Source organism: Triturus cristatus, chromosome 1_2, assembly GCF_964204655.1.
Source record: "Triturus cristatus chromosome 1_2, aTriCri1.1, whole genome shotgun sequence".
NCBI lineage: Eukaryota > Metazoa > Chordata > Amphibia > Caudata > Salamandridae > Triturus > Triturus cristatus.
The window spans coordinates 962,625,618-962,638,139 of record NC_140580.1 but is presented as its reverse complement, the minus strand read 5'-3'; the positions used below and the strand labels follow the sequence as shown (position 1 = coordinate 962,638,139).

Here is a 12,522-nt window from a genome sequence, read left to right as displayed (position 1 = left end):
TATGGCTAAAAAACATTGACAAAGGTAATAGATCTCGCTTAGGCGAGACCTATTGGCTGTGCCAAAGCTTGTTTCTGCAGCATTGGACCTTCCTGGGTCTTCAAAATGGCAGACAAAGGCTTCGTGCTGAACGTAGCAGGGAAACATGATTTTCACTTTCGATCCGTCGTTGCGGTTTCTATGGTGTGCCATAAGTTTACCTTTCCGAAGCGTGCCAAGACAGCATACTGTACCACCAACTGAACCAGGCCGAGTTGTAACAAAATAGCAGGGCTGTACTTTGGGATGCCTAATAGGCTTAAGCCTGTGATACGTCCAAAGTATATGTTCCTGTGACCTTTGGGAAGGAAACCAGGGAAACCCAACAGGTACATTAATGTTGTCCCCTATGTGTTCTCTGTGTAGCAGTAGTACTAATTTCATGCATTTATTAAAAAGCTTTTGAAATAAAATGGACAATGGGAAGGATGGGTCAGGGATAGAGAAACAAGCAATGAAGTGGGAGGGATGGTGGCAACAACAAGCAACAACGGGGAAGGAAGGATGGGATAACAATGACGCGGAGGGGGGAAGGGTGAAGCAACAATGACGAGGGAACAAGAAGAAATGACCACAAAAGTAAAACAAGGAAAAAAAGTACCTCAATCAGGAGCACAAACAGTGGAAGGACACGAATAAGAAATGAATCAGTACTTGGTCAATGCTTCATCGAAGGGAGAAATACACAAAGAAGAACGTGAGAACAACGGGCTCACCAATGAGAAGCAAGGAAGTGAAAGTGATGATGAAACCAACCAATGGTATGTAATGGGTAGTCTCTAAACCCCCTTATATTTTTTGTTTGTTAACAAACGATCTCGCAAGCAACAAAACATGTGCTCAAGACCTAAAATACCACCAGAAAGCACAAAAGTAAAAATGTCAACAAAGGAACGCTTTAAAATTAGCAAATACGTCAAATTGCCTATAAAACATGAATCTGAGATTAAGAAGTCGGTGAAAAGCTTTCCAAGAATTATTTTAATAAAGAGATAAACCAAACTGTGGACTCAGTTTTTATTAGACAATATTCAACCCTAAAATCAACTCTAAATTAGGAAGATTCCTCAGAATACAAGAGTCTAATGTATCGTGATGTTGTCTGTATTGTGGTGTTAGTTCAATCCATAAATCTGAAGTGTAAGCCACTGCCAAGACAATCGGTCTAAAGTTGGCTGTCGATTTATGGCTTTACCAATGTTTATTTTCTGTGTGAATGGTATTTGTAAAACCATACAAGGGGACTATCTTTAGTGTATAAGTGCACGTTGTCCAAGAAGCCTTCATACACAAAGAGGTAAGTCAATGGCTGAAGTGGGGTGACCTTGTGCCCCATGCTACAGCGGGCAGAACAAAAATGTGAATGACACACCAACAGCTTAATGGCTGACGAGAGCTGCCCCTTTCACTCATGCAATGCTCACCGGGAATATGTCCCATCATATATTGATACTCTTGTAACGTTTCTGCAAGAGACAAGGACCTGCTGAAACCTTGTGGTCTCTTCCTAGACCTACAAATTAAGCAGCAGCAACTTGGGATGTGATGCCAGTGTAGATTAGTAGATGCATACATAAACTCTAATATATTCTGTTGCCCAGGCACATGATAATTTTAATTTAAGGAAAAACAAATTGTTGGAGTTTTATATAGCACAATCTCTACCTGAAGGTATCAGAGCGCTTTACATGAGCACCAGGTGCGTTACAGATGGACACATTAATGTTGATAGGCACGGGGGGATTAAGTGATTTGCCCAGAATCACAGGAAGTTGAGCGTCCCTGCCGGGACTTGACAGTACATGAGTATTGATTGACATTACTCATGCAGTGGGGAGGCTTCTGCCCTCTCCACTACCCGAGTATTGATTGACAGTCTAAGTCACAAGCATGAGCCGTAGCTTCCATGAATGAAATGATCGAGTCGGACGAGTATGAAAACCAACCCTCCAGGGGGCACTAAAGGGCTAAATTATCCACATTCTGGAAAGTACAGGTGATCAAGTTCATCTGGGTCCAGAGAAAATTACCTGCTTGCCTCTGGATCGAGAAAGAGATTGTGTGGCACTTGTGTTGCAAGGCATATGTTTTTTCTAAACTGAAAAAGTAGACATCTTGTAAAGGTTCTCCTTTTTACACAAGATCCATTACATAGCCTTTGATACAGAGATGCTAAAACCATCTTTGTATCATAAGCATCATCTGTCTCTACAGTTCTGACTGAATAGTGTTCAAGCGCGCTGCAGACCTGGGATCTCACAGGTCCGACACACCACGACGCTTTGCGGAAATGGTGCTGTGGTCCATCTGAATGCCTGCAGGAAACGACTCAATGGAGTGGGTTTGATAAGTGCAAGGAAATGGTCATTTTAGGCAATTATTCAGTTTATTAAAGTTACATCCTGTTTTTCCAACTTTAAAAGGAGCCATATCTCGAAATTCCAGCTCCAGATGGAATTTCACAACTTCCAGCCAGCTTGGGCACTTATCGGTCTTGTTCAGTGAATAAGCATGCATGGCAATGTTTTCCTCCATTCTTGAATTTAGTGTTTATTGCTCTTGGATGGTTCTGTTTTCTTCCTCTCTACAATTTATCATTGACCATCGCTCTTATTTACATTCACTAAAGTGCAAAATAATAACACTGTTATCAATTGATTCGAATTTGGTGGCTGGATCTTCAATATAGATCATGGTCTCTATAGCCTTTGCTCACGTTCGAGACCGCCTATTAGATACCAGCACATTGTTGAGTATCAACACTGTGGGTACACAAGTCACTGCTGGGTATTGGCAGCATCAGTAGTATCTCATATGCAACAGGTGAGATTCTAATTTCATAAAACTCCTTTGGTGAAGAATTCAGCGCATTATTTGTTGTGTACAATGCATCATCCATCTCCCCAGACCAGCGCTTTCCCAAAAAACCATCACGTGTCAAAGTTTATTCGCAGCGAGCACCTGTGCAGCGAGGTAAAATCACAAAGAGGTCTTGGGACAGTTAAGAGAGTGGTTTACCGGTGCACAGTAATTGCTGTGTGCAATCCATGTGGCAGTCAACAGTGCTCTTGTCCTGTCAATTTTGCTGTAAAGTGTTAATGATCTCCAATTCGACTTTTATTGTAGTAATATATGTGTGAATTTCTGATAACGTGCTTTATAGGGACTCTTCTATTAGCACTGCCGTGGCATAAACACAAAGAAAGATGGGACAGATTGGAAAATTAAGCAAAAAGCGTAAATTGTTAAATGGAATTTAAGGTTGGGGAGCAAAACTTCAATTCTCCGGTTATCAAGTAAAGTATTCCTAGGATGGGCAGCCTGGGTGAAAAGACCCTTGTTCGATGATCTGAGAGTGCAGTTCGCTCACCACTCTTACATTAATGAGATGCTGAGTTCTAAATGCAATAAACCAGAATATTTTAACCTAGGTAGATATTCCTCGTAGCCAGTGAACATTCCTGGATTAAAGAATTCTATTATAATTCAGGCTGTGCCTGAGTACATTTTCACCACCTTCTAACCTGGTTTATAGACTGATCAACTGACACAATCAAAAAACTGTAGGTCTCATACCAGCCAATTAAGTCCTCTTATATAGCAACAAGGAAAGAGGAGAAAGCAGATGGATGGCAGGAAAGCCCTCATTCATTACGACTGAGTTCCTGCGGCGTACCCAGATTACAGCATCTTTGATTATCTGTCCATAAATATATCACAATTCGAATCTCTTCAAATCATCATGCAGTCATTTAATACCCACCCAAAAGATTGTAGATAACTTTCCAGGTGTCTACCTCAACCTCACCTGAGATATCTTTTCAAGTTCAAAGAGGTGTCCTGCTCTTTAATTACATTATGTCTTGTCGCAGGGGACCTGAACAATTGGGCCCAAAATCCCTTCTAGTTATTATGCAAAAGAAGTAATTGGTGACTTGACTGCCTAACACTCAGATGAGTGAGAAACCCGCAAACGCCCTGGGTCATAGTCACAGTCACTTTTTCACTGATCCCGAAACTCCAAAGAACCACATTTCAGCTGCCTTTTAATTCGATAAACTCCAGATTGACTTACATAGAAAGGTGAGCTTCAAGGGCAGATGTTTTTTCTATTCTTTATTTTCAGAACTTTGAAAAAGAAACTCAGACACAGTCGCACATCATAAAACAATAAATGACCAGCCATTAGCAACTTCTCCAGAAATTGTAGCCCACAAAGAAAGTAAAACTCCTTCGGTTCTGTAAGTAGCCTGGGTAAATGTAGACTGGATGTGCTACCAATGACTTTAGAAAAGATTTGTTGACATGGCAGAACTCCGACTTGCAAACCTGTAGTTGTGTTGGCGAAACCCAGGTTTTAAGTGGGCCGGGACCTGCCAGTGGCAGTACTTAAAGGCAGGTGCTGAGCCGGGTCTCTTTCAGGCTCTCCATTTCTGCCCTCGCCCTCAGGGTGATAAAATAAATCTTACCTCTGCAGCTGTACCACTTTCACTGCCTTTGATGTAACTTCAAAGAGACTCTTTACAGCTCGTTCACAGTCTCACCATACCAGAACGGAAGCATTTTCAATATTATATAAGACGCAGCGACAGTTGTTGCTTATTTATCTTACACAACTAACAACCATTGACAAAGCCAATAGTGCTGACTTGTAGGGTTAGTGTTACTTGTTGTATTATACATCTGGATTCAATGATAGAAGTAGTAAAATACCACTAGGGCAACACATTATGCTAAGCACAGATTTAAGCTTACGTGTTTTAAGCTACGCCCTTAATTACATTCGCCACGCCCCTCTGAGAGACCCCCCAGTGTTTCCATCCAACTTAAAGCCCTGGCGAAACCCACGAGGCTTTGGCACATTTGCAGCTGCTGCATCTGAACTACTTACGACTCCCAGTCAAAAGGCTGACATCAGTCCTGTTGGACCAAAGAGTGAGAGAGAGTCAATCAGGCCAGCCATGCTTGTATTAAGGGGAAGGGTGCAGGGTGAGAGTGAGTGAGTGAGTGCAACGCCTTTTTCTCCCTTTTAAGTGGTGAAGTCGGTTACTCTCTGCATGCATATCCGTCGATAAACACTGCCTGAACGAAACCTCTGAGGGCAAATAACTCTCTAATACTGAATGGCAGATAAAAGCTATGCTGAAGACGGTCTGAGTGCAAAAATAATGTGCAGTCTCAGGAATTAAGTGTTGTGCATTTTAAGGGTTTCACTACTGCTGAGAGCCGAACGCGTTTCAGAAAGGTGCACAACATGTTTTCCTAGACCCACCACACATTGAGGCCTTTCTAGGGTGAACAAACCAGATCACATAAATCCAACCCAAGATGGGATGTGGGGAACCACCCCCCTCCGGTCTCAGTTTGCATTGAGCACACTCACATTAGCAGTAACAAGACTTATAAAATCACAGCACAGAACAATTTTGCACAACACGCAGCACAAAGACGGGCCACCAACACATATGGGTTTGGATGAGTTGCTTGCATCAGGGCCAAACCTTCAAAAATAGACAAACAAAATGATGCTGCTAGGATGGTGAACACCACGTCCAGGGCTAGAACAAGGCTGTGCGTGGACACGAGAAAGATAAGATGAGCTCTTGACCATGCACTTGCGGTACCGAACAATGTTCCAGAGAGCAAGGACTCAGGTAGGAGGTTCACTGTCCTTGCCTGTGGCTATAAGCGTGAACCAACCCAATCAATGCGGTGATAGAGCAGGCTGCAAGCAGACACGTCCAGACTTACCTGCTGGCCCCACCAATGTCAGATGATCTGATTCGGCACAGCCCCAGATTTTGCAATCACTCTGGCTCGCCTTCCTTCTCAAACACCAATCATATCCATGAATGAAAGGCTGAAAAGCAACAAGAAAGACTTAAATCATTCACTGATCCTATCCTATTGGAAAGATTGTTCCCACACCCTTATCAGCATCACTATGTTGAAATCGTGGCCACACAACAGAAATAGATAACTTGCAGTAAAACAAACCCGGATATAACACAGAGGAGAGAGCTATAAACATCATGTATCGGTCATTCAAGTAAAAGCAGATGCCTGTGTAAACTACAGCATCTTTACATAATACACACCTTCAGGGATACATACACCCTAACACCTGGAAGCAGGATCAATCAGTACACTAGGAGAAAGCCCATGCTTCTCAGGAGAGTTCTTTTTGCTACTGCATGCCTCATTTTGGACTTGGAAAAGGAACAGCCAAGTCGATCCTAACACCAACCTTAAACTGGATCTCAAAACGTAAAAGCAGGAGTAAAATGCTTAAAGCTGGGAAGCAAGTTACAGTCTGTGCTTACACTACTTGGAGCCTAGAGTATGGTCCCTATCCATCCTTTGCAGGTAGGCATCAGTAACTCAAAGGCATCTGCATTAAATCATGGCCTAATCATATACTGCATCAAGGTGAAGGAATTACATTACAAATGTTGGAAAACACAAAGATACTGAAACCTAGCCTTGGCTATTTCTGCGATACAAGCTTTAGAGAATGTTCCAAGAGGAGCCCAAATGAATGCGCTGCGAAATCAAGGTAGGACAAACCCCTGTGGATATCTGGATCTCCAGCAGCTCCCACTCAACTATTACCGACTCTGTCCCCTGTAGAAAATTACATATTTGCCCTGTAAGACTTGAGTCTTACTCGGCTGGGCGTAGTCTTCAGATACAAGGACTTTCTATTCTGTCCTTATAGGTTATAATAATCCAAGTCATTGCATTAACGTCTCTGTGACCTATTCACAAAGGTATATTCAGTCTGCAAGGAATTCAAAAAGAGATTACTGACAGGCATAAATGCATTTGCAGTGTGAGTTTCTCCTTCATGAATGTGGTGTAATCCATAGCAGTAAATCTCACTCAAGGGAAATGGGAAACGGACATGCTATACGCCGGAAGTTTATGAATGCCTTTAAACATACATTTGTGGGCATAAACAAACTTCAATCCAACCTTTTTCCACCCTGGAAGTGGTCAGATATTTACAGCAGCCAAAGACTGTGGTGACTCTACTTCCGGTATAGGAAGGGGAACAGACCACCCCCACATTTCGTATAGGGCAAGAACTTTCTCCATCGGGTAAAAAGGTTTATTTGCCCAGCGGGTTTCATTCCTCTATATGGACATCTCAGCTATGGAGCACTCCATACAAGGGGACTAGAAGCCTCTCGGAAAGATCAAATGACAGCCCCAGAAGTACACCTGGAAACCTGCAGCAGAAGCAGCTTTTAAGTTGTACTTCTGGGAACAATTGAGAATACCCAAATACCAAATAGCAGAATTCCTACTTTTTCGGGTGGACAGAGAGCCCTATTTTGATCCACATGATCCTTTGACAACAGCCCTTGTCTGAATAGTTAGCCCTTCAGATCTCAGGGGCCTCAAGGGGGATTGGTCACTTCTTTTCTGGTCGAATATTGGAAGATACAAGACTTGGATTTTACCTCTGACCGATACCAATGAGATAGCATGTTGCCTTGGAGTTAATGGTCTCCTTCACAGACACTTGAAACATTCTTCAAACAAAACATAAGGTAATTATAAATCTGGTAAAATGGTGAATTTATGATAAATGCTTGACTGGGAAGGTGTGTGACTTCGAATGATTTACATGCTAGCCTTGGCAAAGCCAATAGGCCTAAGTTTAATGTTCGAATGCAGCAGGGTTAGCACGTTAGAGTGAGACACCTGGGAGAAAACAAGCAGATCCAGACAGAGAGGGCTATTGCTGTAATGCAATCCCTCGTCATGTTCAATGCAAGCACTGCAATGTGTGGAAAAAACAAGAAATCAGACAAGAAGTGATTGACAATGTGTCAAGCCAATGGCTGGAAGAGAATAATAGAAGAAAGACAGTAGTTGAAAGGCGAGAGGACCTTGGTTGATGTATTTGCATCAGGGAGAGTGAGATGAGCAAAGAGTGATAAAGGTGGGCACAGGGTTCCTGGAGACAAGCGCAATGGGTCTCAGGTCAGCACTGGGAGGTTATGGTGAAAAAGACATTTGAAAGCAGTTTGGGGCAAGAACGGAGAGCTCCTGATGTGAAGCATGTGCATTATGGCTTATTTGTTCACCGGGAGACAGAGCAGGGGGCAGGGTAGCTAAGATGAGCAGACAGTGGCTGAGACGAGCACAGGATTCCCTATGGGGAGCGAAGGGAGGCTGAGGTGAAAAGGGATGCTGAAGCGAGTATCGGATGAGAACCGAGGTCACCCAATGTGAAAAGAGCACAGCATGGGCGAGGTGTGTCCATGGAGGCTGAGGTCAACTTAGGGATAGCGACGTGGCCACAGGATGACTGAGGTGGACTTTACAATATCACAACACGGTAGTGGTGGTCTAAACAGTCGCTCATCAGTAAGCCTGGGCAAAGCACTACGCTCGCGTAGTTTGCGAAGTTCGCGCTACTTCGCACTACGCGAACTGCACGTAGCACAGTGCGAACACGCGTAGCGAAGTGTTGCGTAGTGCTGCGGTCATTTTTTGCTTGCTCGCGGTCCTCAACGTCAAGTTGGCGACCGCGAGCAAGCAAAATGACATCCCGGCGAGACTTTTTCCTTGTTCGCGATCAGCAACATCAAGTTGGCGATCGCGAGCATGGAAAATAAACCTCCCGGCGAGATTCCCAACGTGAGGAGGTCAGGTTTCTCATTGCGAGTGGTCGCGTATGCTCGCGACCGCTCGCGATGGGAAACTACCAGTTCGCGTGGAGAAAGCTGCCGCTCGAGTAAAAATCTACTCGCGCAGCAGAAAACTACAGCTCGCACTGTGCAAGATGCCATTTTCAATGATTGCACATTGCCGGTTGCTTGTCCGCACTGTGCAATCATTGAAAACGACATCTGGCACAGTGCGAACAAGGTACTACGCAGTTCGCGAAGTGCTACGCGTAGCTCGCGTAGTGCGAACTGCACTTTGCGTAGCTTCGCGAAGTGCTACTTCGTGAACTACGCCCAGGCCTACATCAGTCCGTCAATGGTATATTTCTTTAATTTCGTTTTTTTATTTTTTTATGAGTTACGGTGCCCCTCAAGGTAACAACGACAGAAACATCCCACTACCAAGGATGTTGGATTGACGAGTCTTCAGATGACACTCGTTATTGTATTTTTTACAGAAAATGTTGTACCTCGGAACTCTATTAGTTAACATAAGCAGTCTCAGAATTAGTCTGTAACAATATATCACTTATAAAGCCCAATTCTTCAAATATTTGTGTATGTTTACTCACAGTTAAAATACATCAAATAAACATGAATCATATGTGACTCTGTGTTTTTAATCCAAAATTGTCAAAACAGCACGTTCAAGTAACTGAGAAAGCATGAAGCTGTTGTACGCTTATAACATTGTTTTTCAACAAAGTTGAGCACAAGCTGGTTAGATGAGCGCAGGCTGAGTAAGGTGGGAATTGGTTGAGCCAGGGTGCATTAAGTGAGTATAGGATGAGTGAGGCAAGTGCAATTATGAAGAGTTGTGTTCATGGTGGGTGGGGGAGCTGTGGAAGTGATAGGTGGGCACATGGTGGGTGAGGCACGCACATAAGAGGTAAGGGGAAGTCATGGTGGGTGAGATGAGCACATGGGGAGGGAGGAAAGCAGAGTTTGGATGAGGTGAGTCCAGCATCCGTGAGGTGAGTACAGGGAGAGGATAAGGTGCACAGTGAGGGATGAGGTGCAGTGTGAAAAAGCTAACCACTGCGCAAGTAAATGAGCACATGGTAGGTGAGGAGGGTATGTGGGCGAGTGAGGGCTCCTCAGACTGGAGGGGTGAGTAGTCAGAGTGAGGTGAACTACGTAGGTGAGCAACTCTAAACTACCTTGGAACGAATTATGATTTTACTGTTCTGCCACATTTCACATTATTGTGTGTTATGGGCCACATTTTTTTCTGTTCTTATGACTCTGTGTACTCTAAAAACGCCATTCAGTGCCACAATACATGTGTTAGATCCATAACCTCCTAATGTTCATTTGTTTACACCCAACTGGTTATTTAACTTTCCTGTAAGGCCATGGCAAACTGGCACAGGAAATCAAATACCACAATGGAAGTTAAAAGCTATATTTGGGATGCAATGTGCAGTTGCACCACCTATATATGGAATTAAGGTGTATGATTCCAGAGAATCGTTTTGTCTTCAGGCTGACTAGGACTTTAAAAGCATCAAACTGTCACGTGGCATACAAAAGTGCTCGGTAATGGAGGAAAACTTACTATAATATGTTGGCTAAGTAACGCCTAACGTGTGCGTTAAGATATAAAACGTGAGATATAATGGATATTAAGAAAAAACTATGCCCCTATTGTGAACTGTTATAAACAATTGGTTGTCACTGTGTAGGTAAAGAGTCACTCTCTATGAACAGTTCTAATTATGAATAAAAGCCTCTTTTGTGTAACTTAGCCTGGGAAATGTATTGAACTCTCAATCAAACTTATTTTCAATGTGTAATGAAAAATCCAATACAGTGGTGAAAGTTGATTTTGGATTAAATTTGTGGAAAAGTCACTTCGTAAAAGTGTACTTGGTGCTACATGAAAGCAAACTGGTTTACAACTAATTTGCCCACTCGCCCCTGATCCAGAGACGAAACATCATGCACTTCCCCCACGATCGCAGAAACCCAAAAGGCTCCACTCAAGGGCAGATCTTTAGGAATATATTCATCACTTGGGATTAGGTTTGATAGATTTGACTTTGGAATTAAATTCTACCTCACACTGTCCACATATGAAGTGCTTTATCAATCTGGAAAGTTGTATTGCATTCTAGCTGGACTTGTGCACACTTGATGTGCTTTATTTGGATAATAAATTTATAGATGTACAATTAATAATTTCTCTAGAGTCTCGGAGCCAGAGTAAAAAGGCTCTAAAAAGGTTCTAAATCACAAAAACCAAATCTCTGCACCCTGGTCAGGCACCAATGTAATTCTGCACGAAAAGGAGCAAATGAACTCTGCATGTCCTAACTCAACAATGAGGATCAGTGTCATAATCACATCCATGCAAAAATGTACCCCATCTTGGAGAATTGGATCCAAAGTCACTCCTTCAGTTACATGCAGACACTTACGGTCACTATTCCAGTGTCTTGTATGCAGACACAGCAAGAGTGCGCGACCAGTGCTTTATTTGAGCTGGTGGAACCCACCAGCACTTATTTTTGGGCACCAGCACTTATTTTTCCCAGTCAGACATTAGCACAGAACTAGATACAGTAGAACTAATACCCCCGAGAGACTGTGCTGTGCTTTTATCCCTCCTATTGTTTGCTTCACGTGTCCCTCACATTACAAATATTTCTAGAAATTTGAGGGCACAAATGTTTAGCCCACAGTAGATTGGGTCATGCAGAAAAGATCCTCAGGCAGACATTGCATCCTTGAGCCAGTCTTGCATCCTGAACCAGTCTCCGGCTTCTGTCTTGCGTGACTCCCAAGTGAGATACCTCCAAGTGGACTTTGCAAAACAAAGCTGTACACACCAGGTTCAACACATGTCAGACATGTCTCTAGCTTTCCCTCACCAATTTTTAGGTCTCGGCTAGCGAAGGCTGCGCTTGCGCAGTCTCGCTCGCGAGATTTAATGACTTGGAGAAGAGGGGCTTGAACCCGCCCCTCTTCTCCCCTGTTCTCCATTGGCTGGCCTCGTAAATGCTGGCCAGCCACTGGAGAAGAGGTCAGTCACTCCGATTAGGCCCCGTCCTTTTCGGATCGGGGGGCGTGGTTTTTGCGAAAAGTCTCAGGGAGGAGACAACAGCAAAACACGCCCCCGAATCCGAAAAGGAGGCAACCTTTCTCCGAGGCATTTCTGCTCTGCCTCGGAGAAAGGCGGTGGTGTCTTCCGGTGCCCTCTTTACTTGTTTTTCACTCTACGAGTGCTGCCTTGCCTAAACAAACTGTTTTTTCCCCTCATCTTTCGATGGTGTGTACCTGTTCGATCTAGTTTGCTGGTTTGAGTGTGGGGCAAAATTCAATGACAACCGCGAAATCCAAACAATGGAGCTGAAATTGAAAGGGAAACCCCCGCGGCTAAAACAACTTTACTCCAGTGATATCCAGACAGCTAGTAACAGTGTATCCAATAAGGGACCTCTATCTAGTAGCCACAACTAACTTTTTAGCTCGCACGGTCAGAACTGGAGTTCATTCTTCGCTGGATAGAAGTTTTGCAAAAGTATAGCTGCAACATCGAACGTGTCACATGCGAAGGGATTCTTATTTTGTCACTTTCCAAGAGCGAACGAGCGTTCTACATTAAGAAATTACATTTTGCCTAACTCCGTGATGGCGCTAGCAAAGACGCAATTATACGGTGTTCTGCGCAGCCCATTACGTGACGCTCTTGGATGCTTGTTTCCGACCCACGCATGCGTGGTCTCCTTCCTTCCCTGCCCGCCATCTTGTGACGGTTGCCCCCCACCCCCCCCCCCTTCTCTCTGTGTCTCGCCTGTGT

General features: G+C 43.7%; 1 protein-coding gene across 1 annotated transcript in view; it reads right to left on the bottom strand.

The window, feature by feature from the left end:
- LOC146868456 (discoidin domain-containing receptor 2-like) overlaps positions 1-12,522 on the bottom strand; it is a 445,309-nt gene that overhangs the window by 288,350 nt on the left and 144,437 nt on the right. Inside the window, exon 2 of the mRNA XM_085610198.1 lies at positions 5,791-5,899. The gene's annotated coding sequence lies outside the window, so the exon portion shown is untranslated. The remainder of the gene's footprint in view (positions 1-5,790; positions 5,900-12,522) is intronic.